Source organism: Stylophora pistillata, chromosome 1 (genome assembly GCF_964205215.1).
Source record: "Stylophora pistillata chromosome 1, jaStyPist1.2, whole genome shotgun sequence".
NCBI classification, from domain to species: Eukaryota; Metazoa; Cnidaria; class Anthozoa; order Scleractinia; family Pocilloporidae; genus Stylophora; species Stylophora pistillata.
This window is the reverse complement of record NC_142519.1, coordinates 52,654,459-52,681,797: the sequence shown is the minus strand read 5'-3', so window position 1 is coordinate 52,681,797 and position 27,339 is coordinate 52,654,459. Positions and strand designations below refer to the sequence as shown.

Sequence of the window (27,339 nt, the reverse complement as noted above, 5' to 3'; positions counted from 1 at the left end):
GGTAAGAGCGACGGATTGTGTTGTGCGAGAGGTCGAGGGTTCAAGCCCCGGCCGGATCAATACTCATGGTCTCAAAATAGCTAAGGGGAGTTTGCTACCTTTCTAGAACAAGAAATGGATAGATAATCTAGTCTTCTCGGATAAGGACAAATAAACCGTAGGCCCCGTCTCCTGCAGGGTTAGGGGTAGCAGACGTTAATTTCCTACGCACGAGAATACTGTGTGGTGGATGTCCTCCCCTGGGGTGGGATGGGGGGTGCTGGCCCTGAAAAGCCCTTATGGGGAGTGGTCAATTTAATCTATGTAACCTATGTAAAAATTGGATAAGGTTACACCTGTGTGATCAGTGATGGAGGTACAAGTCATAAACCAAATTAAAAACTTAGACAAGAAAGTCTGCAGAATTGTAGGTCGGACAATTTGCAGGCTCGGATATAAATTTTTTGCCTTTACTTTCTACACCAGACTTGTTAGCATGTACATTTTGTTTCCCAATTCAGGCATACTCTGGGGCCTTAAGTCGCCGTAACTTTGGGCGACTTTGAGCAATTTAAGGTGACTTAAGGCGACTTAAACAAAATTGGCAAAAAGAACATTGCAACTTTAGGCGATTCAAGTGGACTTCAAAGTGACTTAGGGTAATTCATGATATAAACATTAAAAAAATGCAATAAAAAAATGGGGTCAACGTGCTTGTTTAAGCGTCAGCACGCTCTTAAAATGGGGTATTTTTACTGGTTGTGCATTAAAAATTCGAAACAAAATCACCTTTATATAGAATTTAGCCTTGGTAACTTGAAAGACACAAAATTTTACTTTAAAATTAAAGCTTTTTTATCAAAATAAGTAGCATTGCTTCTTTTTAGCTGTTTTTGATGGCCTGGTTGTGGGGATTTTGCACTTTTTCGGACAGTTTCGTGGTTAGCTTGAAGTCCTCGCCTTGGCCAAAATACACCAAGTACGGAACTATTTTCCAAAAAGAATTGTTCTCCGATCAAAATTTTTCCTTCTTCAAATATGTTCTTTCTTAAGCTATTCATAGCCAATACCAAAAAAAAAAAAAAAAAAAAAAAAAAAAAAAAACAGGTGTCACCGTGCTTGTCTCCTCACAAACTGCCGTGAGAAGTGGACATGGTTTTGAGATCACAATCAGGATAGAGAATTTGCACGCTGAGGACTGGGACGAGACACAAAATGGTGCCCATCGTGTTCGAAGTATGCACTCGATATTAAGCTTGTTTTCGGTTGTTTTCATGTGTTTGATATCGCCAACACAGAAATTCATACTTAGAAAGCCTGCATAACTAACAGATATGAGGTAAGTCAAGATTTGATGAGATTTTGAAGCTATAAACCTTTAGTTGAAACTGTTTTGTTGCGCTGGCGTTTTGTTAATTCCAGTGAGCTAGGGTTCAATATTTTTTGCTTTGGGGCAATAAAGGCTTGACAAAGAAACTTGAAAAAAAAGACTGTTGATTCCTATTCTTTGTATGTTCTCTTTTTTGGTTTCTATACACAGCAAAATGGGAATTCTTCACCCCATCACTCTAATAGGAGTTCTTAATTAAGAAATATTTAAAGAGGGAGCCCAGCTCGCCATTAGCGGTTTTCAGTGAGGACCTTAAAACTAACAATGTATACAATGAGTAATCATGTAATTAATAACTCAAAACTCACGGTGGAAATATGAAATATGAAATATCGAAAAGTGATATCTACAGTAGAATGTAGTATGCTCTGAAAAATACAAACTGTACTTTAAAATTTGCTTTTTATACTTCACTGAGAATCACACTTCAATGTCTCACTGGTCCTCATTCTGACTACCACATTTTCTGTGCAAAAATTATTTCAAAACATTAATTGCGCAAATCACAATCTTAATTTGCATTATCTATAGAGTACTGACATATTTGCGCCAGCACCCGCTTGTTTGAGGAGACTCTGGGTTTGTTGTCAAACCTCTCCATCAGAACTTGCTTCACCCCTTCTTCCTTGCCTCTTTGGCATACCACTTGTAGGTGAGGGAGACCCAAACCTGAGCTTGTACACTTAATGGCCATTGAGGCTGAGATCTACTTCTCTCTAACTAATGGCTGCAGGGTATTGACCAGAAGTTTCTTTTCTTTTAGGAGCTTTTGATAGGATGCCACCCATGAAACTTTCAAGCTGTGCTTTTGTATCAGTTTGACATTTAGAAACTTGTTCACTATAGCTGGTAGAGTGTTTGCACATCTGCAAGAGCATTGTGAGCTTCATAGGATTTACACAGAAGATCTTGTACAAGGTTTTCTTGGCTATGGGATTTCCTTTCAGGGAGCAATTCCCTGAGTGCTGGAAGAGAGTCTGTAAAGCCAGAAACTGTTTTAACTAAGTCCTCCATGACTCCATTTTTCTCTGCTGCTTGCACCAAGAACCTGGCATCAAAGGATTTGCAATTGTGTACAACAAACATGCAAAGCATTCTTGATTTTCAATTTTCAATGAAGGTCTTAAGGGCCACATCAGTTGCAATGGCATCTGTGATTGGCTTCCCATCATAAAACAGTATTCCTCTTTGGAAGGCGAGTTTGTTTACAGCAGATGCTTCTGGTGATATTACATTACAGGGCTTGATATAAATAGAGAACTCATCTTTACCATCTGTTGTTTCAATTTGTGGGATTTCAGCATTATTACCTGTTTTACAATATTGTAATCCAATTATTACTTTATAAAGATAATACAAAGAAAAGTGTAATAAAAAAGCTTAGTGCATCTATGCAGGGTATATCTAAAGTAAAAATAGGAGCCATTTCTGAATACCTGTCCTGCTAATTTGCATCTCACCTATTTTTTTAAAGGGCACCTAAACCCCAAATTTAATTTTTCGCATAACAAAAAAGGGTTTTTTTTGAAGTATTTCTATGCAAAAATTTTTTTATTTTGCTCAAATCTTCAATTTTCTGTGCCCAGTCAAAATACAGAAAATCGGCCGCCGTCTTGGCTCAGAACCGAGTTTAAAGAGGAATGGTTCTATAGCGGGTAATGTGACATCAACTCGAGAACAGGAAAGTCTGCATTTCACACATTTTCACTTTTTTGGGAAGGTTGTCGTCGATATTGTCCGAAATATGCCAACTAGGTGTGCTGTAGGAGGAATGTATGAAGCGCGATACCTTCTTGCAAATTTCGCACATTGCTACATAGTCCTATGTCCGACACACTTAGTCGGCATATTTTCGGAAAATATCAACTACAACCCTCCCAAACAAATGAAAATGTGCGAAATGTAAACGTTTGTGTTCTTAATTTGACGCCACATTACCCACTAGAACCATTCCTCTTTAAACTCGGTCGTGAGCCAAGATGGCGGCAGACTTTTCTCATTTTGACTGGGCACAGAAAGTCGAAGATTTGAGCAAATCAAAACGTTTTTGCAAAGAAATACTCCAAAAATACCCTTAAGCGAAAAAAAGTTTTTGGGTTTAGGTGCACTTTAAGAACAAGGCACGATAAAACAAAGGAATCTATGTGATGCAAATTATCAGGATGAGTATTCAGCAATCTAGCAAAGTAGAAAAACAATTCCATCATTAAACATAATTATTCTCTAATGTGCAATTCAGAAATACCCTGCTAAGACAAACATCATTATATTCACTTTGTTACATTTTTACTAAACTAGCTGCTGCCACCCTGCAAAGCTAATTTCCCCTTCCAGATGTTTCCAAATCAAATATGATTTGATGGTAGTCTTTGGTCAATGATACTTTCTCAATCTTTGAGGCTGCAGGTGGTACTGGAATTTCCTGAGCAGCATTGTGTCCATGAAAGCCCATTCCACAACTATACTGTTGCCCTTCTCTGTTCTCAAGCTGTTTTGTCTTTTTCAACTGCTTCTCTTTCTTCTCAATTCTTTTCTACTTGTACTCTCTTGTTTTCTGTTTCTCTTTCAAACTTAGAGTTTTTCTTGTCCATTTTCTTTGCAAACTTTAAAGAAGTGGAACCTGGAGATAGTTGTGTCTTCATAAAAGCCTAAGAGAAATTCACCAGTCTTAGTGCAAAACCATATTCTAAGTTATAATATTGTGAGGTTTTACTGATTTGCTTTTTTTTTGTGACTTATGATATGCAAGGTACTGGTAGTACAACACTAGACATGGTGGATAATCTGTAATGTTCAAATTATGGATCTCACAAATTGGGAAGTGTACAAAATGCTCATAATATTATATCTGCTCACCTGAGAAACATTAGATTGGTCTAAGTTCTTTTGGCAAACAGCACATGTAACACCGGAAGTCATTGCTTTCGCTAGATCCATAGTGTCTGGTCTTTGGAGCTTTGCTTCCTATAGTGTTGTTGAGTGCTTCATTTACCTGGTTCAACCCAAGGGGTCAGCTAGCTTCTTGGCATTTGAAGCATAAATCTAAATTGAAGAAACAAATGATTTTTATTCACTAAAATTTGGTATCTCATAAAAGCTTGTGAAACTGAGAAAGAGGTTGATAGTCCCCTAACACTTATAACTTTATCCCTTGCAGTTATTAATTAGAATACAATCATAAGCACTAACACTATTTTCTAAGAGTTGTGTTCCTCTACTACATGTAAAATGGTGGGAATAGGGAATTTGTGAGGAGCGAGCTGTGCCACCATACATGTACACTGTACTTACTTCTAGGATCTTTTCCAGGGACTGCTTCAAGCTTTTGTCCATCAGATCCTTGCCATGGGGAAGGCCTCTGTGTTTGTAGGATGCAGAATTTTTTAAGTAGCCACACCAGTTGACACAGGAAGAATGGTCACCATAAGCATGAAGCACAATAGACTTCAGACCATTTCGCACACCTTCTTCATCATCCTTACTCTGCTTTAGTGTGTAACCAAAGCATCGCTGGAAATACTGTATCACCATATCTGCAAGGTTTTCTTTTGGGTCTTGATGCTGTATAGTGAGCTACCAAAGGATCTTTCAGCATGGACGACGTCTGACCATTTTTCAACCTCATGCTCAACATTTTTCCTCACTTTGCTTATGGTGAACGAGTCATCATCCCCAACAAGAACTGATACAACTACATTTTTTTTCTCCACAACTGTTAAGCAGAGTAAAACCACAAAAATAAATTTTTTTGCCATAAAAAGTGAGGGCATTCAAACTACACCAAGGCATTATCCTAAAGTATTTTCTTTTCTGCATTTTTAACATACTCATATTATAAAATGAAGGTGCATTTTTATGTTTGCTTTCTTGTCAAATTTTGAATCCTTATTACCAAGGGTGTAAGGTATTGTAAGGCTTTCCACTGTTTATGGCTCAAGTGTCATTACTATAACACTGATATCATAAGAACAGATTCCACAAGTCTCTCTTTGCAGCAATAAACTGTGATTCTAACATGTTAACAACTATATTAAAATTGTTATTTTCTTTTGTATTTTTACTCTTACATACCTGGTTAGTAATTACCTTTTGACTAGATCAACACAAACATCAGCCTCCATAGCTTTTGACGAGCCTTCCCAGTTGAGCCTGCAGTCGTGTATGTGAGGCGTTTTTGACTGTCTGCTGGCAGTTTCACATGTTGTACACCTTTACAAAAGACATTGTGAGTAAAGGTCCTGGATAACACTTTCAATAGGAGGCAAATATGGGTGAGGTCATATGTCGAATGATTCTGTACTTTTTTGGTCAAATTGAAAAAAACCATAGCTCTTGTTGTTTACAACAAGGTGCTAGTAGACAAAATATATGTATATACATTACCTTTTTGACCTTGAACCATAGCAAATCACCTTGACAGTTTTTAGGCCAACCATGGAGCCAACACCTAGTGGTGAAAGTGAGGATATAATATTTTATTCATTTGTTTAATTAATTTTGACTATTGGCTGACACCAGAACTGTCAGTAAGCTAAAGAACAATCCAGAGAAAAAAAATAGCAGCTTTGTATGAAAATGCATATCTAAATGCGCCCTTTTCAATTCTTTCAGATGTAGAATTTGCAGTGTACCTGTCAGGCTGTTGTGGGCTTTTCCCCTTTTTTGCCATCCTATGTCAGATGATACTCCTATCTCCACATTTCCCTTTTCATTATCATCTTTCCACAGGTTTCTTTCGCCTTGTAAACTTTCCAGACATGATTCCTTTGCCAACTTTTTAATTTAGGGCCCTACTTCCCTCTCGCGAGCCTTCAGCGTGGACTCTCCAAGTGATGGTATATTAATGGATGACAACAACTTGTTTACGTGGGTAGGACCTATTCCTACGTGTAGCATTCCTATAGATATGTCCATTCAACATTTCCAAAAATTGGCTAGATCTTAAATAGATGCTGGAAAACCATATTTTTCTCAACGTTAAATGTAAACAAACCTGCAGCGAGCTTCCTGCTTTCACTAAAGATTGGTCTCCCTCGCGTTGTTCCGGTGCTACGGTGGGTCTTGTTTGTTCGACCGATATTTGTCTCTCTACATTCAGAGTTTGAACAGCATATGTAGAGTAAGGATCCTAGCCCAGACAGTGTTTCTCATATGCAGTCGGAGAGCCGTAGAGCTGCCCCACAGGCTTCACAGCGTCCATCGAAAACCTCAGTGAGGACATTTAATTCTACAACTCGACGGCTGCAAAGTGGAAATCCACTGGGGACATCCGGATCATGCATATTCTTTTCATTTTCTTGTTTCTTAAGAGCAGACCAGGAAGCTTTCAGCCAATTTTTGGCATTCTTATTGCGAATAAAAGCTTTCGCTTTGCAAAAGCGGCCCTTGTCCTTCTCACGCTCGCGGGAAGAATGGCCGCCATCTTCGATGTTGCAATGTTATGCGCAGAAAAGGTTGCGCAGTGCAAAACAAGGGAATCACCATAAGTAAATTTGTCCTCCTGCTGAGCAATTGTTTAGAGGTATTGTGGTTGATGCTATAACCTTTGACAGGGTAAATTTGCCTCTGTTCAACTCACACGCTCTAACAACAATGCCACTTTCTTTCAATCCAATATTATGGTTGTCGAAGACCCCTAAGTTTAAACACCTCACACTCAGCTTTAACAAAAATTGCAGCCTTACAAACTCTTTCTGATGCAAGAAATCAAAGAAGGAGCCTAGAACCGAAATTAACGAGATTGCACTCTTAATAAAGAGATTTTGAGGTCATAAGAAATACCTAAGAAATGGAAATAAATTGAATTTAACATGTACTTAACGGGTAATCATGATTCCTAGACTGAGTCTGTTTTATAATGATAGTAAACATAATAAACAATTTTGAACGTGGAGAAACACTTAGCTAGAAGCTAGTTTACAGGTTTTCCACCAAACAACTGTTTTATTGAGTCCTTTAGAAAAGAGCTTCGGAACTACAGCTAAAGTTCTTGGAGGTAGCATTTCATAAAAAGGGCAAGTGTTTTATCAGGGTTTCTTGATCACGAGGAAAGTGGAAAATCACGCATATATTTAGTTTATCTTTCTTTTGCTTCATTAACACATGTACATTTTGCTAGCCAATGTAATGAGAAGTGTTTTCATTTTAATCAGAGGCAGTAGCACTTTCCATTGCCCTCTCCAATTGCAATTTTGAGAAGCGGAAGAACTAGCAATGTGTAAGTCTACCCGGTTTTGAACTAAAAAAGTTACCACAAGGAAGTGTTTGGCTTTGAACCTTCGAAGCCTAAAAGTACACAGTACAAAGATAAGTGGGCTGTTCATGTTTTTGAAATTGAAATGCTGCACGTGACAAAAAAGTTCCTTTTTACTAGAGCTGGATAGTGTGTTCAAAGATTATGATTTTCACCGAGCGCAAAGTCTTGAAGAAAGGTTGGAAGGCCTGGACACCTTTACCCAAAACTTCTGGCTTACAAAGTTCGTCTGAACTAACGAACAAGCACTTGTTCAAGTACTGCATTCTTTGGCAAATTGATTTCCAACCACGCTTGCTCATCTGCTTTGTTTACTGGGGGTATCAAGGTTCGAAATGGTGGACGACTGAAAAATTTAACATTATACCAACGCTTTCAGATATCTGGAAACGGACGGCAAATTCATTGTTCGCTCTCAGTAAAGCTGAAGAAAAGCACGATGTTCATCGCATGTTATTCAGCACCAGGAAAATACCAATGAATAGCTGTTTTCCTTAATGTTTTTCTCAAGTTTTCCCGAGCGCGTGAACGCTACATTCCCAAGCGTCTTCCCACAGAATAACTAATGGTGAATGCCATGAAAACACGATGTTTGGGATTGTTTTCCTGCTCCACGAAAACGCTAGTATATAGCTTGTTTTCCTAAATGTTTTACTATAGTTCTCCCGAGCGCACGAAAGCTGGATTTCAGTTTCCAAGCGTTTTACCGCAGAATTACCATCGGTGAATGCCATGAAAACATGATGTTTGTTGACTATGAGAGCGATCTTCGCAGTAACAAACACGACCTAAGAGTGAGTGTCAGCAAGAATCAAACAAAATCGGAAACTAGCGGCAAAAATGTGAAAAGCGAAATTTGCTCAAACTCCGGCTACTAAATATATCTTATTAACCAAGCGCGAGGGCCGTACGGGGAGAATATCGGCCCGAGGTCTTGACAGTACGGACCTCGCTGTGCTCGGTCCGTAAAAAAAAGACCGAGGGCTGATATTCTTCCAGTACGGTCCCGAGCAAGCTTGGTTAATAAGAGATTTATTACACGACTGAAGTTCGAAGGGACACAAGAGCGGTATCATTCGGGACCATTCGGGACAATGCCCGGTCCAATACTGAGAGAATATTGACCGGCAATAGAGCATTTCGATTGGTTTATTTTAATTATTGGCCCTCTGACTGCCCGAGTTATGTAATGATAGTCCATACTGACCTATTCATCGCTTTGTGGTTCATTTCTCGAATAGATTTTTGTTTTGGCGGAAAATGGCGATACTACATTTCAGGGCCAGATGTGAGCAAATTAGGCTTGGGAATTAGCAATTTTCAAGAAAAGCTAATGCCTTAAATAACGAGCCAGAAGATATTCACATGCAATCAGCTAATTTCAAAACTCTTCCAGGTTTTGCACTGTAATTTCTATGACATTTGGAAAGAAATCTGACATTGTGCGAGATCTGAAAGATCTCCCCATGTTCAGGCTTTATGGAAATTACTTCCTTGCTTGAAAAACAATTTTACCCTACTACCTTTATCACAAATTAAATTAAACTTAGGGGTCCAACCCCTTTACAATTGGGCTTTTAACTGATATGACTTTTGTTCTGGGGAGATAAGGCTGTAGTTAGTGAGAGCGCTTAAACTTGCACATATTCCCGAAATCAAACAAGAGATTTTGCGACCGACCGTGACGGACAGATCTATTATTTCCGCCCATGCTCAACGAAAAAGCTCATTGTAAATAGAGTGGTCATTCCTGTGGTAGTTGAGTCGTGCTATTTGCATGTATTAATCTTTTTCTTGTCGTTTTTATCGTTATTCTTGTTTTATTTTTATCTTTAACATGTATATGTTAACGTGCTCGTGTGGTTTGCCGGGTGGGAAGTCCATATAGTGAAAAACTGTACGCTGGTCAACCTCGGGCTTGAAAATGCTTCCCGAGGTCGCAAGACTGGGGCAGCATTTTCAAGCCCGAGGTTGACTGGTTTATTTTTTCCTACGGTAAATTGGCTTTCAAGTGGGTTTGTTTACGCCACTGTGTTTTTTTATTTGGCTTACAAGCCTTCTACAAACGATTCATAAAAAAATTTTCGCAACAACTAACTTAGATACTATACACCAAAGTATATGTTACAGAACAGATACTTCTCAATTTACAACAAACTAAGAGCGAATGTCTCCAAGGATCAAACGAAGTCGTAAATAAGGGGCAAGAATGCGAAAACTCGAAATTGTTCAAACTCCGACTATCAGTCGTCCCTATAATAGTATTTATCTCTAAATAAGGTTCATTTGTCAAATAACTCGGTGTTTCGCCAAAAAATGACGACAATCATTTTGGTGGCCAGATACGATGAAATCGAGCTGCCAAGTAGTAATAACGTGTACCGACTACAGTTATGAGCGCTTGCCACAGCTACAGGTACAGCCTTGTACCAGGTTTGAGAGCAAGGCCACAAATGGCTTTTTACTTCGAACTGTAATTTCCGATATCTCAAGACCAAAGGATTCACAGATACCCCGTAACATAAGTACAGTATAGGGGCCAAGATAAGAGTTCAAAACTAACTCACAGATGTTGTAAGAGTCATATATGATTAAATGTGAATGCTTAGAAGCAAGGCGAGAAAAGTAACCGCTAATTTGCTGGTTTGTGAGAAAATTTCCATAGCTAAATAGTCTCTCCCCGTTGCTATCTTTTGCATTCCTCATGGCTTTAGATACTTCATCAGTCGGGTCCGCCTGTCTTCCCTGTTCTCTCTCCATTTTGAAACTTGGAATTGAGGTACTGCTTATGATTGTCAGTAACCTTTGTACTACGGGACTGTGTTGATTTCAGTGCCCATCCCATCGGAAGAGTAGTGGGCACAGTTGGTAGTGATGGTTTACTACCTTCTAGGACCGTTGGGCATTTACTCGCGCCACAATCCAGATTAGTCGCGTATTCTATCGTGGCCCTGTCAAAGAGCGTTTCATACTCTAGAAAATGCTTGTGCTTTCCATAGCCCAAGTGTTGAACCAGCAATGAATGCCGTATAAACGTCTTGACACATCCCTCTTCTACGCATGTAAATAATGGACAATTGTTAGCAACATCAACATCAACGCCTGTCTCATCTGAAGACTCATCTACACAATCGGAGTTGCCTTCTACAACAGTTGCGGGGATTCGGCCACCTATTCGTCTGGGTACTACTGCAACAAAGCTTGTGATAGTCTGCATGGTCGAGGGCCTGATCTCCATCGTCAGCAGTTCCGATTGTTCAGGGACATCGCAGTTTGTCCAGGGAATACTTTTTCCAGGGCCAATATCGTAGGCTCTCCACGTTCTTATCCCTTCCTGGCCGTAGCAAGGGTTTCTGACAAAACTCACTTTCTCCCACTTGAAACTCTTGATGGATGGAGCATTGGGAGGACTGCACACCCCTGGAAGACTCCATAGCTTCTTTCATGAATGCAGCAATCTCAATGTGGTGTCCAGAATTCAGATATTTCACCATCTGTGACTTTATAGTGGCTGCCTTGCGATCGCAAGCGCCCTTTCCTCGACTAACTGTGGCTCACAAAAGTCAATCCGAGAGATCTGAACATCATGACGTTTGGCAATCTGAGAAGCTGTAATCAGAGTCTGCGCACAATGATAACATCCAGCGTTGTAGCCTCGAATATAGATGGTCTGTAGTTCTGGCATAATAGTCTTGAGTTGACTAAAGATGTCCTCAAGTATGCCTGACACCGAGCTACTGTCTTGGGCGGTAGCACTCTCAAACACATGAGCGAATGTCATCATCTCCATTTCTCCGCTGTTGCATTTAATCGCCACTGCTGTGTGCCACGATATACCTCTTTTACCAAACGAATCCGACTGGCTTTCCCGGAACTTACGTGGGAGATATTTCATCACCCAGTCAAGTACTAGAAAAATGGGTGGGGCGCTGAGGCCGCTCATGATGTCAAGTCTGCATTCATCCTGATTTATAGACCACGATAAATGGGCTTGCCAGCATTCAATGCTCTGTTTGGCCTGGGAAATAACAAAAGACAGTTTTTCATTTTCATTGTCCGAGCATTCAGCCGTTTCTAAGCCTTCCTCAATCTCCCTCATTACAGACGAGACAAGCAACCAGCGGTCATAGCTGTCACAATGGGCGTGGCCACAAGTCACAGAATAATTTGGGTCGTCAGGATCACTCAGAGCGTATGCTCTACAGTGGTCAGGGACAGCGGAGCTGAGAATTAATTCACCACTTTCGAAATTCCTCGATCCGCTTTTCTATTTGCTCCTGTTGGGATAAGATTTGTGGCACACAGCACTTGGAAAGGTCTTACCGCCAGCCAGGTCCGAGTTCACGGCGGTGGTGTGAGCAGATTGTGTCTAAACTCTGCGTCTCGTCCTCGCGGAAAACACCCACTCTAGCAAGTATAAGTTCACTTTCCGTTTTCACTCCAGAAAATGACCAGTGAGAACAATCATTCGAAATATCATTTGAGCAATTGCGTAAAGTAACAATTTGTAGACTCTTGGTTTTATCTAACCTATCAGACGAGCAGTCTGTTGCAGTTATTCTATGAAAGGAGCATGAGAACGCCATTGCTGAGTTGCATAGCGTGAGACAGGCCGTGGGAAAAATTCCCTACAATTGAATTGGGATCACAACTTGTTTATGAATAGCAACCATAAAAACAATGATAAATAGTTCATTTCAAGGCTTTTAGATCAACAATTGCATAGCCCCTAGGGATCAGTGATGAGATTTTGATTCTTTAAAATATAAATTATCTCCAGCTGGCAGCTGTTCTAAAATAGAAATGGTATCAATTGATTAACCCTTGTACCTGTAAAACAGCATCATTCACCTGAAAAAATACTGTAAATGTGCTGCATAATTATGGACTGTTCTCATAAAAATATCATCCAAGTTAGTAATATAACAAGCATTCCATTAGCTGCTGTATTTTCTCAAAAAATTAATAAATAACAAAACTCCGCCATAACAAGAAGATACATTTTAATCGACTTTGGGGCTTTGGGCTGGAATGATAGAGCTGTCCGTCACCGTCGGCCACGCAATCTCTTGTTTGATTTCCCGAAAAATTGCAATTTTGAGCACACTTTCACATAGCACAACCTAATTTCCCCAGAAAAAAAAAAACTATATCGATATCAGCTAAAATCCCACTTCTTCTGCATTCTAAGCAAAAACATTGCATTTGATTTGTGATAAAGGTAGTAGGGTAAATTATTTTTTGAAGTTTACTAGTTATTTCCATGGAAAAACAGACGGCTTCCTTTCAGATCTCACTCAATACCCTATTGTTTTTCCAATGTCATAGGAATTGTAATATGAAACCTGCAAACATTGCAGAATAAGCTGATTGCAAGTGGTTCTCTTCTGGGTTTATAGTTACGGCAAGCCGTCAGCTTCAACATGGCTAATTTTTTAGTCTAATTTTTCAATACTTGGCCCTGAAATCGGGTATCATCATTTTCTGCCGAAAGAAAACAGCATTTGACAAATCAACCCCACAGCGATAAATAGTTCAATATGGACTACTAATAGCCAAAGTTTGGGCGATTTTGAAATTTTTGAAAATTTGAAATTTACCGCTGAATTCTTGATCAGTTTATGGACGCACACTCTCAAGCGGTAATAAAAATGAGGCCTGAAATAAATTCAGGCCTGTACGGGATTCGAACCCATGATCTCTGCGACACCGGTGCCGTGCTCTACCAACTGAGTTAACAAGCCAACTGGGAGCTGGTCATTATGTTCCTTCGTAATAAACCCGTCAATTGATGAATCAACGTTTGTGAATAGATGAAAGTCATATATTTGTACTGCGCTTAAAGAACGAGTATCAGAACGATCTGCGCGGTAACGAACACCGCTGTGGTGTTCGTTACCGCGGCTGAAGTGGTAGTGAAAATGAGGGCTGTAAAAACTTCAGGCCTCTACGAGATACGAACCCATGACCTCTGCGATACTGGTGCAGTGCTCTACCAAATGGGCTAAGAAGCCAACTGAGAGCTGGTCATTAGGTTGGTTCGTAACATACCCGTGAAATGATGAATCAACGCTTAAGTAGAGTTCATTACTGCAAAGATCGCTCTCATACTCGCTCTTTAACCTCGGTTCAAATATATGACTTTCATACATTCACAGACGTTGATGATAGTTGTTGATTGTTTTCCGGCTCTACGAGAACACTGGTGAGCATTTTTCTATAGTTTTCTCAAGCACGCGGTAGCTGCACTTGCCAAGCGTTTTCTCATAGAATAGCTAATAGTGAATGCCATGAAAACGTGATGTTTGTCGATTGCTTTCGTGCTCCACCAAAACGCGAGTGTATTGCTTGTTTTCCTGAGCGTTTTTCTGTTGTTTTCCTGAGCGTGCAAACGCTGCACTTGCCAAGTGTTTTCTAAAAGAATTCCTAACGACTATGATTAGGCCATGAAGACGTGTTCTTCGTCTATTCTTCTTTTCTTGCCCCATTGAAAGGCTCGTGAACAGCTTGCATTGTTTTCCTGTACGATTTTCTGACGTTTTCGTGAGCGCACGAGTGCTGCCATCTTCTAACCGTTTTCACACAGAATTACTAATGATGAATGGCAAGAACACACGATGTTCGTCGATTGTTTTCTTCCCTCATAGAAACGCTAATGAATAGTTCGTTTTCCGGAACGTTTTTCTGCTGTTTTCCAACGCGTCTGAGCAATGCATTTGTAGAGTGTTTTTTCTGGAAAATGATGACGGTCAACGCCCTGAAAATAAGTCGTTCGTCAATCGTGATGATTATTTCCTGCTGTTAATCCTGCTTCATGAAAACGCCAGTAGATATCTTGTCTAATCTAGGAGACTGACCCCGATTAGGTCATTTCAGGCAAATCAGTCATTTGAGCCGTCTGGATCATTTGAGGAAATTGAGCTTATCGGGTCACTTGCACTAATTGGGTCGAACAGCGATTAACCGAACGCAAAACGGCTTTGAATGGCAGAATACATGGTATTTTCCAAACGTTAACCGATCAGCAATACATGTAAATGGTAAAACGCCGAAAAATGCGTTTCAACTAATTTTCTCGAATTCACCATCGTGGAAAAATGTTGGAAAATGTAGACGTTCGACCACTAAACTCATTTGAACATTTCGTTCACCGGGTGAAAAATGGTTGCGAACTGAAGAAAACATGACATTTTCTGTACGTTACACGAACGGCAAACCCAGGCAAACATTACGTTTTCCTCTATTTATACACATTAACCTTCCCGGAAAATGCGTATTTTCAGCCGTTAATTCAGGTGAATACGTTGTCGTTCACTCGAGAAATGCCAAGGCACAAAACGAAAACAAACTGTTTGCCATGCGTTAACCGAGCGGTTAATGCCAGAAAATGAATTGTTTTCGGCGAAGAAAAACTAACGAATAACTAAACGGATACTGGGATTTACCGATGCGAAAACACACACAGAACGTCCGGTTTTCCGTTAGCAAAACACGGGTAAACGTTTGTAAAATGAGGCGTTCTCCGTGAATTCAATCTTCATTTTCCATAAGGTAAACGCTAGTCTGTTTTTCCATATGTGTTATTTTTATGTAATGCTTGTTGTATGGGTTATTAAGACCCTGCTTCGTTGTTGTTGTTGTTTTTTATTTTGTTTTTTTTTGTTTTTTCTTATTTTAGATCAAATTGTGCCATTAATACGGTCTTTCCTCTATAGGTATTGGCTCTTTGGTCCTCTGTTGGACGGACCAATGGCTAATTCTCTTTTTACTGGTTCCAATTTTTAATTATCCCAGACCCCCTTTTGCTTGCTATTAATAACAAAGTCTATTTTAGTACAAATTTGGCAAAGGGCGTACAGCCAGTCACTTAGCGGGACCGTGAATATTTTACTTACAGTTCAGTCAACTTCCTGTTGTTACTAAAGAGTCCAGCTGGTAGCTCTGCTATCTCATTGTCCTGTAAGTTCCTACAAAAAGAAGTTTACCCTGAATTTACGGTCTCTTTTAAGTTAATATTTCAAGTTCAGAGTCAGTTTGTGGTTAAAGTAGTGAGTGTCGAAGGTTAACATAGAACAGAAACACAATGGTGTTTATAGGGTAGCAATTTTTTAGCTACATAATCTTTCCCAAAACTATAGTAACTCTTGCTACTCGTTTCTATTCAATTTTGCTAATCGTACCGGTTTTTACTGGTCTTGATGTATGATACCAGAACAAGATGTTGCGAAGCAATTTTCGTTAGGGCTAGGTTTTTACCCGCTTTACAGGTCTATTTCATGAAGCTTTGAGGCGTCGTCAATGTTCTTTGTGTCAAAAAGATACTAAAGGGCTAGGCTAGGTCATAAAGGGGTAAAGGGGAGAGCAGGTGTCTGGGTTTTGTCTATCTGTGTACTGGGAAAGGGGAATTCCAGCAGTTAGCACTAAATCAAACACTCTTACTAGAAAAGTGCTGGAGAACTTGAGCTGAAGCTATTGGAACTGTCTCCCATTTGGAAAGGAAGTGGCTTCTTTCTTTCATTCGTTGTCAAAGTGTAAGATTTTATCAACAACTCGGGGCTATGCACTTTGTTGGTTATTCATCATCTCACATTCGACTTGCTCTCATAAAATAATTGTTAACTAGCATTTGGATAATTTTGGTGCTGTCATTAAACACCCCAAAAGGTACCCCCCTTATCTCTGTAAAAAATCCTCTGACGAAGCAAGAGGCTTGTGTCGAAACTCCGCAGAAATATGTATTAAACAAACATGTGTTGAAGTAACCACAACATTCTGATTAAATAAAAATTGAGAAACTTCTTAGAATTCCAAACTGAGGGATAACAAGTTGCCTTGAACGAAAACTCAAAAACAGTAAACAAATCTATAAAAACAAAACAACCAAACATGCGCGAGAAAAACTGTACACGTCAATTTTCCAGTGTCAAGGTTAAAGTTCTTTGACCTGATTGACTAATTTGTAAAATCACGCGCGCTGCGCGTGAATACAAAAACAATACAAAAGGGAGGAGGAAAATTGCAATTTCAAATTTAAAAAAGAAAGACATTTTCTACAATCTGATTGTTACCCAATCCCTACAGGTATATTTTCCTGGATCTCCGCACTTTTGGAAAGGGAAACAAACTCGCTGAGGACCTAACAAAGAACAATAAACACTTTACGCAAAAACTTTCCAGGAAAAATGTTATCCTTTCAAGTGAAAATAGAAATAAAGTAAGAATCCTCACTTACAGCTTCGGAAGCTCAACCAGCGAAGTAAACAAGTCACCAGGTAACTTCACAATCTTGTTATTACGTAACCTCCTACAGAGTCATTCATGTTTTCCACAAATGGTACATTATCAGATGAATAATATATAATTACATTCAAGACATAAAATAGACCATAAAAAGGTCAATATTATTGAGTTGGTATTAACTGACACTCTCTAAGCCAGCCTAAGCTCAATAAATTCCTTAGTCTCAACACTGAGGACAATCACAAGTATGGTCTGGTGCACTTAATCTCGAGTACTTGACACTGAAAAAAATGCCAACCAACTCCAAGTGTTTTATGCCACAAAAACGAGAAGCCCATTTCACCTACCACTATACGATGGTTCGCTCTATTTGAGTATCAAGCAGTACATCTCGCCACTGGAAAGCGCAGCAACCCTTTTCTTACCAGAAAGTGCATGGTGATATGTAGTCTTTTAACTGGATGCATTTTAATTTAGTGGATCAAACTTTTTATTCCCTGCTTTGGAGAATGACACTTCCCCAACCTATCAAGCCTGATTATTTTTTTAAAGATCTATGCTTAAATAGTAAAGTTGGTTTCTTTAGAGAGTGCAATGGTTTGTTAATTACTATGTAAACATCCCTGGCCTCGTTTTGTTTGCCATGAAAAAAGGGCCATTTTAGCCAGCAGAAATTTGTGCTTGAAATTTGCAAATAGCGAAAAGGCAGGCAATTGGCGGGCAGATTAAAAAAAGAATTATCAAGCTAATCTTTAAATCCTTGAGTTTAACTTACAGATTTATCAACTTGAAGTTGGTATGGAAGGCTCCGGGTGGTAGCTCTGCTATCTGATTGTCATGTAAGGACCTGCGTCAAGGATGTGCCGAGAATTTAAAGTTTGACCTTAGCTTTAAACCAATCTGAACTCCATTGGAGGCCCTATTTTAATTTCAAGTCTTGGGAATGATAAATTTCCCAGCCTTTCAAGCCTGATTATTGTTGTAGAGATCTGTGCTTAAATAGTAAAGTCGAGAGAGTGCTACGAATGTAACATTTGATCTAGATTTTTAAAACTAATCAGAGCCAGCTTGCAATGAAATTACAAGGTGCTCTTGTCATGGAACAGCGACCCAATCAATAAGTAGATTATTATTACTGATATTGATGCGCTATTCACATCAGCATAACTCTTTTGTCCCGGCCGGACAAATACTCATGGTCTTAAAATAAGTGAGGAGAATTTGCTACCTTTCTATAATATCAAGAACAGAACAGCGATCCAATCAATAAGTAGATTATTATTTCTGATATTTATGCAGCTATTCACATCAGCATAACTGTTTTGCCCCGGCCGGACAAATACTCATGCTCTTAAAATAAGTGAGGAGAATTTGCTACCTTTCTATAATATCAAGAAATGGATAGATATTCTATTCTTCTCGGATAAGGACGAATAAACCGTAGGCCCCGTCTCCTGCAGGGTTAGGGGTAGGAGACGTTAATTTCCCACGCACGAGACTACTGTGTGGTGGATGTCCTCCCCTGGGGTGGGATGGGAGGGAAGGTGAGATCGTTACATGGACTGAAGCGGCTGCCAGAGGCGCCTAATAATGCTGACGTCCGATCTCAACCTTATCATTGTAACTAGACACGTTTGTTGTTTAGAGTGCTAGAGACTTTCTTTCTTTTCTTTCTTTCTTTCTGTTTTGATTCTTGTGCTCAGTCGGTCGTTTGTGGAAAGTCTTGCCAGTCTAGTTAACAATGAAGCAAGACGATTAGACAAGTGATGTTGTAAATCAGTAATGTCTAAAGCTTGATTTGTACTAGCTCTAATATTTTAATTCACAGATTATAGTGACATTGTCATCGGTTTCTATGTCACGCAGATATTGCTAAAGGGATATGGAGTGTCGTAAGACAATAAATATGCACTGGGCTCAGGGAGCTGAGATTTTCGCACCGGAAAAGAGCGAAACCAAAAAGTGAGGAGAAAAGTTACCCCTGGTGTCGGACTGAGAAAAGAGTACTGCAGTACGTCTACAAATTATTCAAAAGGGTTTATAAAGTCCCTCGAAGTTCGGAGAAACAGTTATTGAATCATCTTGTCGAATGGCCCATTATTTTCAATTCAGGATATGCATTCATTGTATGCAAAAAGTCCAAATCGATTATTATCTCTCATGATTGCATATGTTAGTGGAAAAATCCCATAAAAAGTGTTCCGCTGACCTGTTTGAAATCATATTTCTGTTAAAATATCCTATATATCCTAAACAATCCATCAAATCTTTTACCTTATGAATGTCTTACTTACAGTTCAGTCAACTCGGAGTTGTTATTGAAGACTCCAGCTGGTAGCTTCTTGATTTGATTTCCATTTAAGTACCTAAGAAATGGACAAAACTGAACCTAAGAACGCTCCTTAATGGATTATTATGATTCCTACAGTGAGTCATTGTTATTTACCCTTTTGACCATTTTTTGTTTAAATTGGGCTAGATAAACTAACGGGCTCTCTGCTCAGGGAAGAGAGAAAATGTTCCTTATCCTCTCAGAGGATTGACGATTTTGTCAAAAGGCGCTTTGCCCGGTCAGACAATACTGGGCTCTACTGATCAAGGGTGGTGTGCATCATACGGTAAGCACTAGTCCGTGTGATTTGGTTTTCTGTAGACACTGCATGGTGTTTAGGCGTCTGTCTGGTTCCTTCGTAACTGACGTGTCAGGAAAGGCGATCTTAGTGTGAGTCTATGTTATTTGTCCTTTTCAAATATTTTTTGTTTAAATTGAGTTATAGATAAACTAAACTAGGAATGGGTTTAAAATACCATTTAACTGAAAGGTGTCATGAAGTCCCTTTATGTTATTGCTTAGCTTTTCCCACTGGAGAAAAGGGGAGAGTTGCGTTTTTCCTCCTTAGGATGGCTTATCTTCTGCTCTGCCAAAGTTGTCTGACTGAGCATTTCTTGAAACTACGGAAAATATCTACACGCTTGATACGTTTAGAAAGTTATGGTCTATGATGTGTTGTACGTGATGTTGTAAACCAGTTATGTCTAAGGCTTGATTTGTACTAGCTCTAATAATTTAGCTCATAAATTATAATCACATCGCCATCGGCTTCTGTCTCACGCAGATATTACTATAGGACTCTGGAGTGTCCTAAGAAAATAAATAGGCACTGGGGCGAGGAGGGCTGAGATTTATCTATTTTCGAAAGGGACAAGAGCGAAACAAGGAGCTGGGAAAAACAGTTACCCCTAGTGTCGGACTGAGAAAAGAGTACTGTAGTACTCTTATAATCATTTAAAACATTTTATGAAGTCCCTCGGAGCTCGAAGAAACAATTCTTAAATCACTTTTTAGAATGCTCCATTTTCTTCAGTACAGCATATGCATACCTTGTATGCCGAAAAATCCAAGTGGACTATTTTTTTTTATTGTGATTGCTTTTGTTACGGGGAAAAATGACATGAAAGGTGAACCGCTAACTTGTTTTGAAACTTAGTGGGATTAGTTACGATTTATGAAATACAACACCGAAATTTGAAGATTAAGGTCAATTTGTCTTTCTCAACAATTATTTTTTGTAATTTTTATTGGGATGGATGATATTACCTTGGACTGGGTGATCATATGGGTTGAATAAACTTGATTTATATAACGGAAATTGTGTTCCTCCGACCCCTTTTTCTTTTTAAAGTAGTGGGATAGATAACAATAGCAATGGGATTTCGAATTCTACCAATCAAGCGTGTGATAGGATCTGTATTAGTCGCTTAAAAATGTGTCGTTAAGCAGACAATAGATGTTTTTTTTAACTTGCACCACTTGCAGTGTGATAGATGGACCAAATAAATCTCCACGCAGTTTCCTGATTGTGTTATTAATGAAAAAAGTTTTTCTAACATTACTTTATTGTTACCAGTCACGAGGATGTGTTCGCAAATGCAAATGAAGTAGGTGCTCTAAGAGGGCGGAATTGGTCACCAGTGAGGGTTAAGAAATCTTATTCAAGTCACCTGTAACTAATGAAAAAAGATACTCTCCTCTGATTAACTCACACGCTCTAAAAATCATTCCACTCTCTTTTAATCACGTATTATCGCTTTCGAAGACCCCTGAGCTTAAATAATCTTAAATTAACTTTCCTTCTCGTCAATAAGTTTCTAAATGACTTATTGAACGTACATAATGAAATATTTGAAGGAGAATGAACACAATATTCCCGTTTGACTTAAAAATAAGCCTGAGTGTTTGTCCTTTTATTATTTTTGCCCTTGAAGCTCACAGTTTCTCTCAAGCCTCGCTCTCTTAATTTTGCAGAACAGATAACGGAAAAATTTTGGAGCATTTCTTAGAGGCAAACGGTGGCCGGTCTTGTTGGCATGCTTAAAAACGGCGGAGGTCTCGGTACGGGTTAAACATATAGCTCTCTCGTGTTCTCTCATTCTCTTCTGCATAGGTCTTCTTGTTTCACTAATCTAAATTTTACCACATTCACAGTGACTCCTCTAAACTGCACTGTACTGTCTAGCTGGATTGAGAGTGCCTTCTGGTCGTACTAAATACGATCTTTAATATTGCGCGAATGCCTTGTCGTTTGCAGTTTCCCTCTAGCCTCGCTCTCCATTTTTCAGAACAGAAAATGGACAAATATCTGAGCATTTTTTAGAGCCAAACGGAAGCTGTTGTTGATACATTTATGGCAAATGACTGATAATCGCTGTATTTGGGAAGAATTCAAGTAGTAGCTCCTTCATCAAGTTGTCTCAAGTCTGTATATGGTGGATATATCCTAAATTTAGGTTAAACATTAATTTTATCATCCATGTATTTTTGTTGTCCCAGTTTCTGTCTGGCCAAAGAAAATTTAAAATTTTGCAGTACGTCTCTTGGAATGGCTGACTCCAGGTGGTAGCTCCTCTATTTAGTTCAGTGTCATCCAAGTCACTATGAAAAGGATATATCCTTAATCTAATGTCTTTTCTGGTTTACAAAACCTGAGTTGTTTTTTTAGCCCTGATGAGATTTAAAGAGACCGTAGCATACTTTCATTATCAAAATTAAATAGCGCTATTTCGCTTCCGAGTAACTTAGTGCGGCTGCTACTAGCCAGCAATTTCTTAAGCACAGAAGAACGATTGTTGTGGGCTTCGCCGAGTTAATTTTTTTTTTTTTTTTACGAAAATCTATGAGCGATGTCTAGTTACTTTCTCCAATTTTGTCATATTTTTTATCAGTTGGTAACAGGACTTCTTGCCTCGCGGTTGTCCTATTTTGTTGATTGATCGTATGATTATAGACCGAATTGGACTCCTGACTTGGTCAGATATTAACGCCTGAGTGTATTATGTACAAGCTAGTCTACCCGGAGCTGTCATTGAAAACTCCTGGTGGTAACTCCTTGACTTTGTTTCTATAGGGGAATCCTTGTTTACAATATTTGCCTCATTAGCATAAGCAATTCAGTTTCTGATGGAGCTAAAAATAGATCAGTTCTGAATATTGAAAGGTCAAAGTACGATTAACTCGGCCAATGAATACGAGCCTGATGCATTGAATATTTTTTGTGCAACACGGGTTTAAAAACTCAAAATTTTACATAGAATGTATGAGCTCATTAGCGCTTTTGCCACCCAGAAATTTTGCAGTTTTTGATGGACTATTTCTCCTTGAATATTACACCCAAAGAGCTAAAAAACTCACCATTTACTAAGGTTTTCTAGCTCTTTAGCTGCCTGAAGTCAATTTGTATCTAACATGCTTCCTTCTTTACGCAAAGCCGTATGCAAATGAGCAAAAATGTAAACAATGAAGTCAGCATGAATCCGCCTATACAAGTAACGAAATTGGCAAAGCTGAAAGGGTAATCATAATTCTGTTTCGTCATTGGTCATTGGTCGCTACGGAGTCACGTGAGAAGGCGCACGAGCCTGGGAAGATCAGTTGTGTACGATCCTTTTGGGAAGGTCGGACGGTGTTTGCTCGACACTGAGAAAAGTAGATGACTGCCGAAAATATGAGTGGAAGGGACTCCCTTTCACCAGTAGAAGAAGAAAATTTACTTTCTGAAGAAAACGAGACAGCGAATTCTTCGCATCGGGGTACAGACAAAGTGCTTGCTGATGTATTGTCGGCCATGACCCAAATGAGTTCTACCATGTCGTCCATGGAAAACGCAATGAGACGGTTAGCTGGCGCACCAGAAGACCATGCTACACCATCAAAAAAGAGGAGAACATCTCCTACAACTAATACCATGAGTGATAGAGGAGATTCAGACCCTGTGAAGTCAGATTCTGAGGAACTTAATTTCCCGCCCAATGGCGACCCGCCAAAACTGGGCAGCTCTGACGCATTGCTCAATGATATTGCTCAAGACTTTGAGTCGGATGAGCAAACTGACCCAAAAGTCGCTCATAAATTGGCGGATATTGTCAATAAGCGATGGGGTTCTAAGTTAGAGGAAGCCAAATTAAAAGAAAAATTGGCCAAATACAATCGACCCGATAATTGCGAGAAATCAACTGTGCCAAAGGTCAACCTCGAGATCTGGAATAAGCTGAAGCACGTGACCAGGAGCGCAGATTTACGCCTTGCCAACATGCAGAAAGTACTTGTCAAAGTCGGTAGTGCAATCGCTAAATCGACTGACACACTGTTGGCTATCCGTGCAGATCCTGAGAAGACTTCAGCGTCGGCTCTCACTGAGAAATTGGGGAAATTAATCACGCATAATGCTGACGCTCTGGCATTGTTAGGCCATGTAAACATTGACCTATTATACCTTCGACGCGACGCCATCAAACCAAACTTAAATAACGAATATTCCTCGTTGTGTGGCTCTCAAGTACCCATCACGGGTTTATTGTTTGGAGATGAGCTGCAATCTCAGCTTAACAATATCAAAGCAACTAACAAAATTGGCCATGCGATTACTGCAAAGCCATATTATCGCAACCATAGCGATGGCTGGAAGGGCAAATCTTCTCACTCAAATGGAAAGCCTTTTTTAGTGAAGAGGGGCCGGTCTTACCGGCCACACAACCACAATTCCTAAAAACCACAGGCAACCGAGAAGAAATCCAGCCAGTGAAATGCTCTGATATCCCAACAAACAAGGTAAATATGTTACAGTTCCTTGAGCACAAGGCGCACTGCTTTAAAGCAGGGGGGCTGGGAGAATATTATCATCAGTGGCAGGCCTTAACCTCAGACCCTGAGATATTGCAAATGATACTAGGGCAGCCAATCGAGTCTACCAGAACTCCATATCAAAGAGTAGTCCCCAAAGAGAAGAAAATCCTTGATTTAGACAAACAACATGTCATTGATACTGAAATAGCTGAATTCCTTGCTAAGGGTGTTAATACCCCAAGTAGCCATGAAAAAGGGGAATATATCTCTCCTATTTTCACTAGGGCCAAAAAGGATGGTTCTTTCAGAGTAATTTTAAATCTCAAGCGTTTAAACATTCATGTACAATACCACCATTTTAAAATGGACTCACTTAATACTGTTTTACAAATGGTAAAACCAGGGTGCTTTATGGCATCCATAGATTTAAAGGATGCATATTATTCTGTGCCTATTGCCACTGCAGACCAAACATACCTGAAGTTTCAGCGGCGTGGAAAACTGTATAAATATGTTTGCTTTCCAAATGGATTGGCATTTTGCCCCAGGAAGTTTACTAAATTATTAAAACCAGTATATTCACATTTGAGACAGTTGGGACACCTTTCAGCAAGTCATATCGATGACTCGTATCTCCAGGATGATGACTATGATGACTGTGAAAGAAATGTTTGGGATACTGTCAGATTATTTGACTCTCTTGGGTTTACTCTCCACCCTGAAAAATCGTCCTTTGTTCCACAACATCGAATCACCTTCATAGGGTTTATCATTGACTCAATCACAATGAAAGTTTATCCAACCTCTGAGAAGACCGAAAAGATCATTCATACCTGTCAAGGGCTGTTGGAGTGTCCGCACCCTACAGTAAGAGAGGTGGCATCAACCCTTGGGTTCCTCATATCAAATTTTCCAGCAGCAAGGCTAGGGCCTTTACATTTTAGGTCACTGGACATGGACAAAACTGAGGCCTTGGGCCTAAACAAGGGCAACTTTGATGCATTTATTCAACTGTCTGAGTTGTCTCGCAGTGATTTGCAGTGGTGGATAAACTCAGCAAGATCATTATACAACCCTATAAGCCCTCCTCAGCCAGAGGCCACTTTATACACAGATGCAAGTAAAGAGGGCTGGGGAGGAGTACTCAATAATGCAAAGATTGGGGGACCTTGGACTCCATAAGAGGCTTCTAATCACATAAATTATCTTGAAATGCTTGCAGTGCTATTTTCTCTTAAGGCATTTCATAAAGAGTTATCAGGAAAGCATGTACTTGTGCGAGTTGATAATATGACTGCTGTGTCAGATTTAGGTAAAATGGGCACAAGCCATTCCAGAAAGCGAAATGATTCAACCCGTACGCTCTGGGAGTGGTGTCTTGACAATAACATGTGGTTAACCACAAGTCATATCCCAGGGAAAGAGAATACACTAGCTGATGCAGAGTCCAGGAAATCTAGGAAAGAAACTGAATGGACTCTAGACAGAAAAATTTTTCACGCAGCCGTTAAGAAACTTCATGTTGAGCCTCAGATTGACCTATTTGCATCTAGGCTTAATTACCAGCTAAGACCATTTGTTGCCTGCCAACCAGACCCTGAAGCAATGGCTATTAATGCCTTTTCAATTTCTTGGAAACCTTATGTTTTTTACGCCTTTCCTCCTTTTAGTATCATCCCAAAAGTGTTACAGAAAATTCAAGCAGAGGAGACCACAGGACTGTTAGTTGTGCCGTGCTGGCCAACTCAGCCATGGTGGCCATTGGTGATGAGACTGTTGGTTCAGGAACCCCTTGTGCTCCCCAAGAAGAAACACTCCTTATTTCTACCTCAACAGCCAGACTTGGTGCATCCACTATATCAGAAGCTCACACTTCTGATATGTCACTTGTCAGGAAATCACTTGAAGGCAGAGGGCTTTCGGAATCAGCTACCTCACTCATCCTACAGTCTTGGAGAAAGGGCACCAAACAACAATATAAACCATTCATCACTAAATGGGAACAATACTGTTGTCAAAGGAAGATTAATCCCTTTTCAGCAACTATAGAATATGGGATTAATTTCTAGGCAGAACTTTACCACACAGGGATTGGATACAGTGCCCTCAACACTGCACGGTGTGCTTTGTCTACTCTTTGTTTTACATCAGAGCATTACACTTTTGGACTGCATCCCCTAGTCTGTCGTTTCCTCAAAGGAATTTTTGAGTGCAGACCCTCTCTCCTAAGGTACCAAGAAACTTGGGATGTCACGGTGGTATTCGACTATCTAGCTAAGCTTGGGCCACCTGTGAAACAAGGTTTTAAGAACTTGACTTTGAAAGTGGTTATGTTGATGGCGTTGCTTTCGGGACAGCGTCGCCAGACTCTGCACACATTATCAATTGATTGTATGCAAATAAGTTCTGAGAAGGCTGTGTTTTCCATTAACTCATTGTTAAAAACTTCCAGACCAGGTAAACATTTAGCTTGTATTGAGTTTCAGGCCTATGCACCAGATGTAAGTCTTTGTATTGTAAAGCATCTTCAGCAATATCTGAAGCACACAGATACTCTTCGAGGTAATGTAAAGCAGCTTCTTATTAGTTACTCTAAGCCTTATAAAGCTGTTTCCCCCGATACAATAAGCAGATGGATTAAGGCTACACTGGTTGATGCTGGAATTGACACTTCGAAGTACAGTGCACACAGCACTCGATTAGCATCTACATCTGCAGCAAAAGCAAACAGCATATCTATCGCCACAATTATGAAAAGTGCGGGGTGGTCCCAGGAGTCCACATTTACTAAGTTTTACAACAAACCAGTGGAACCTCGAGAGAATTTCGGAACTGAGCTCCTTAAAGCTGTATGTAGGGACACCTAAGATAGTGTCTTATATTTGTATGTTTTGATGGCTAAGAAAGAATTTTTTTAAAGCAGGTTCATATTGCTATAAATCATTGTTACGTTTGAGTTCGCACTCACACTGCTTTAAAATCTCATGTGACTCCGTAGCGACCAATGACCAATGACGAAACAGAATACCTAAATTAAACGAGGCTTACCTGTAAGGTGAAGTTTGATTGGGATTCTGTGAGTCATTGGTCGGGAGCGAAGGAGTCATGTGCCCACCCATGTGTTATTAACCCGCCCATGACTGGGTGTAAGTGCTAACATCTGTTAAAGACTGATCTTCCCAGGCTCGTGCGCCTTCTCACATGACTCCTTCGCTCCCGACCAATGACTCACAGACTCTCAATCAAACTTCACCTTACAGGTAAGCCTCGTTTAATTTAGGTATTTTAGAGTGTGGTTTATGTTACTGTGTTCTTTTGAGCATCATTTTTCAATTTGGTTAGTAAAAAATTTAACTA

The 27,339-nt window shown here is 39.7% G+C and overlaps 2 pseudogenes across 2 annotated transcripts; one reads left to right on the top strand and one right to left on the bottom strand.

Annotated features, from left to right (window-relative positions):
• Positions 1-1,638: 1,638 nt before the first annotated feature.
• LOC148743051 (uncharacterized) lies at positions 1,639-6,791 on the bottom strand (annotated as a pseudogene). Its single transcript, XR_016002119.1, has 8 exons — positions 6,363-6,791; positions 6,001-6,267; positions 5,753-5,816; positions 5,456-5,578; positions 4,661-5,081; positions 4,226-4,411; positions 3,683-4,017; positions 1,639-2,679 (listed from the first exon to the last, which is right to left on the bottom strand). The product of XR_016002119.1 is annotated as an uncharacterized LOC148743051 (transcript).
• Positions 6,792-23,868: 17,077 nt separating this feature from the next.
• LOC148743050 (uncharacterized) lies at positions 23,869-26,888 on the top strand (annotated as a pseudogene). Its single transcript, XR_016002113.1, has 2 exons — positions 23,869-23,967; positions 25,653-26,888. The product of XR_016002113.1 is annotated as an uncharacterized LOC148743050 (transcript).
• The last annotated feature ends 451 nt before the right edge of the window (positions 26,889-27,339 follow it).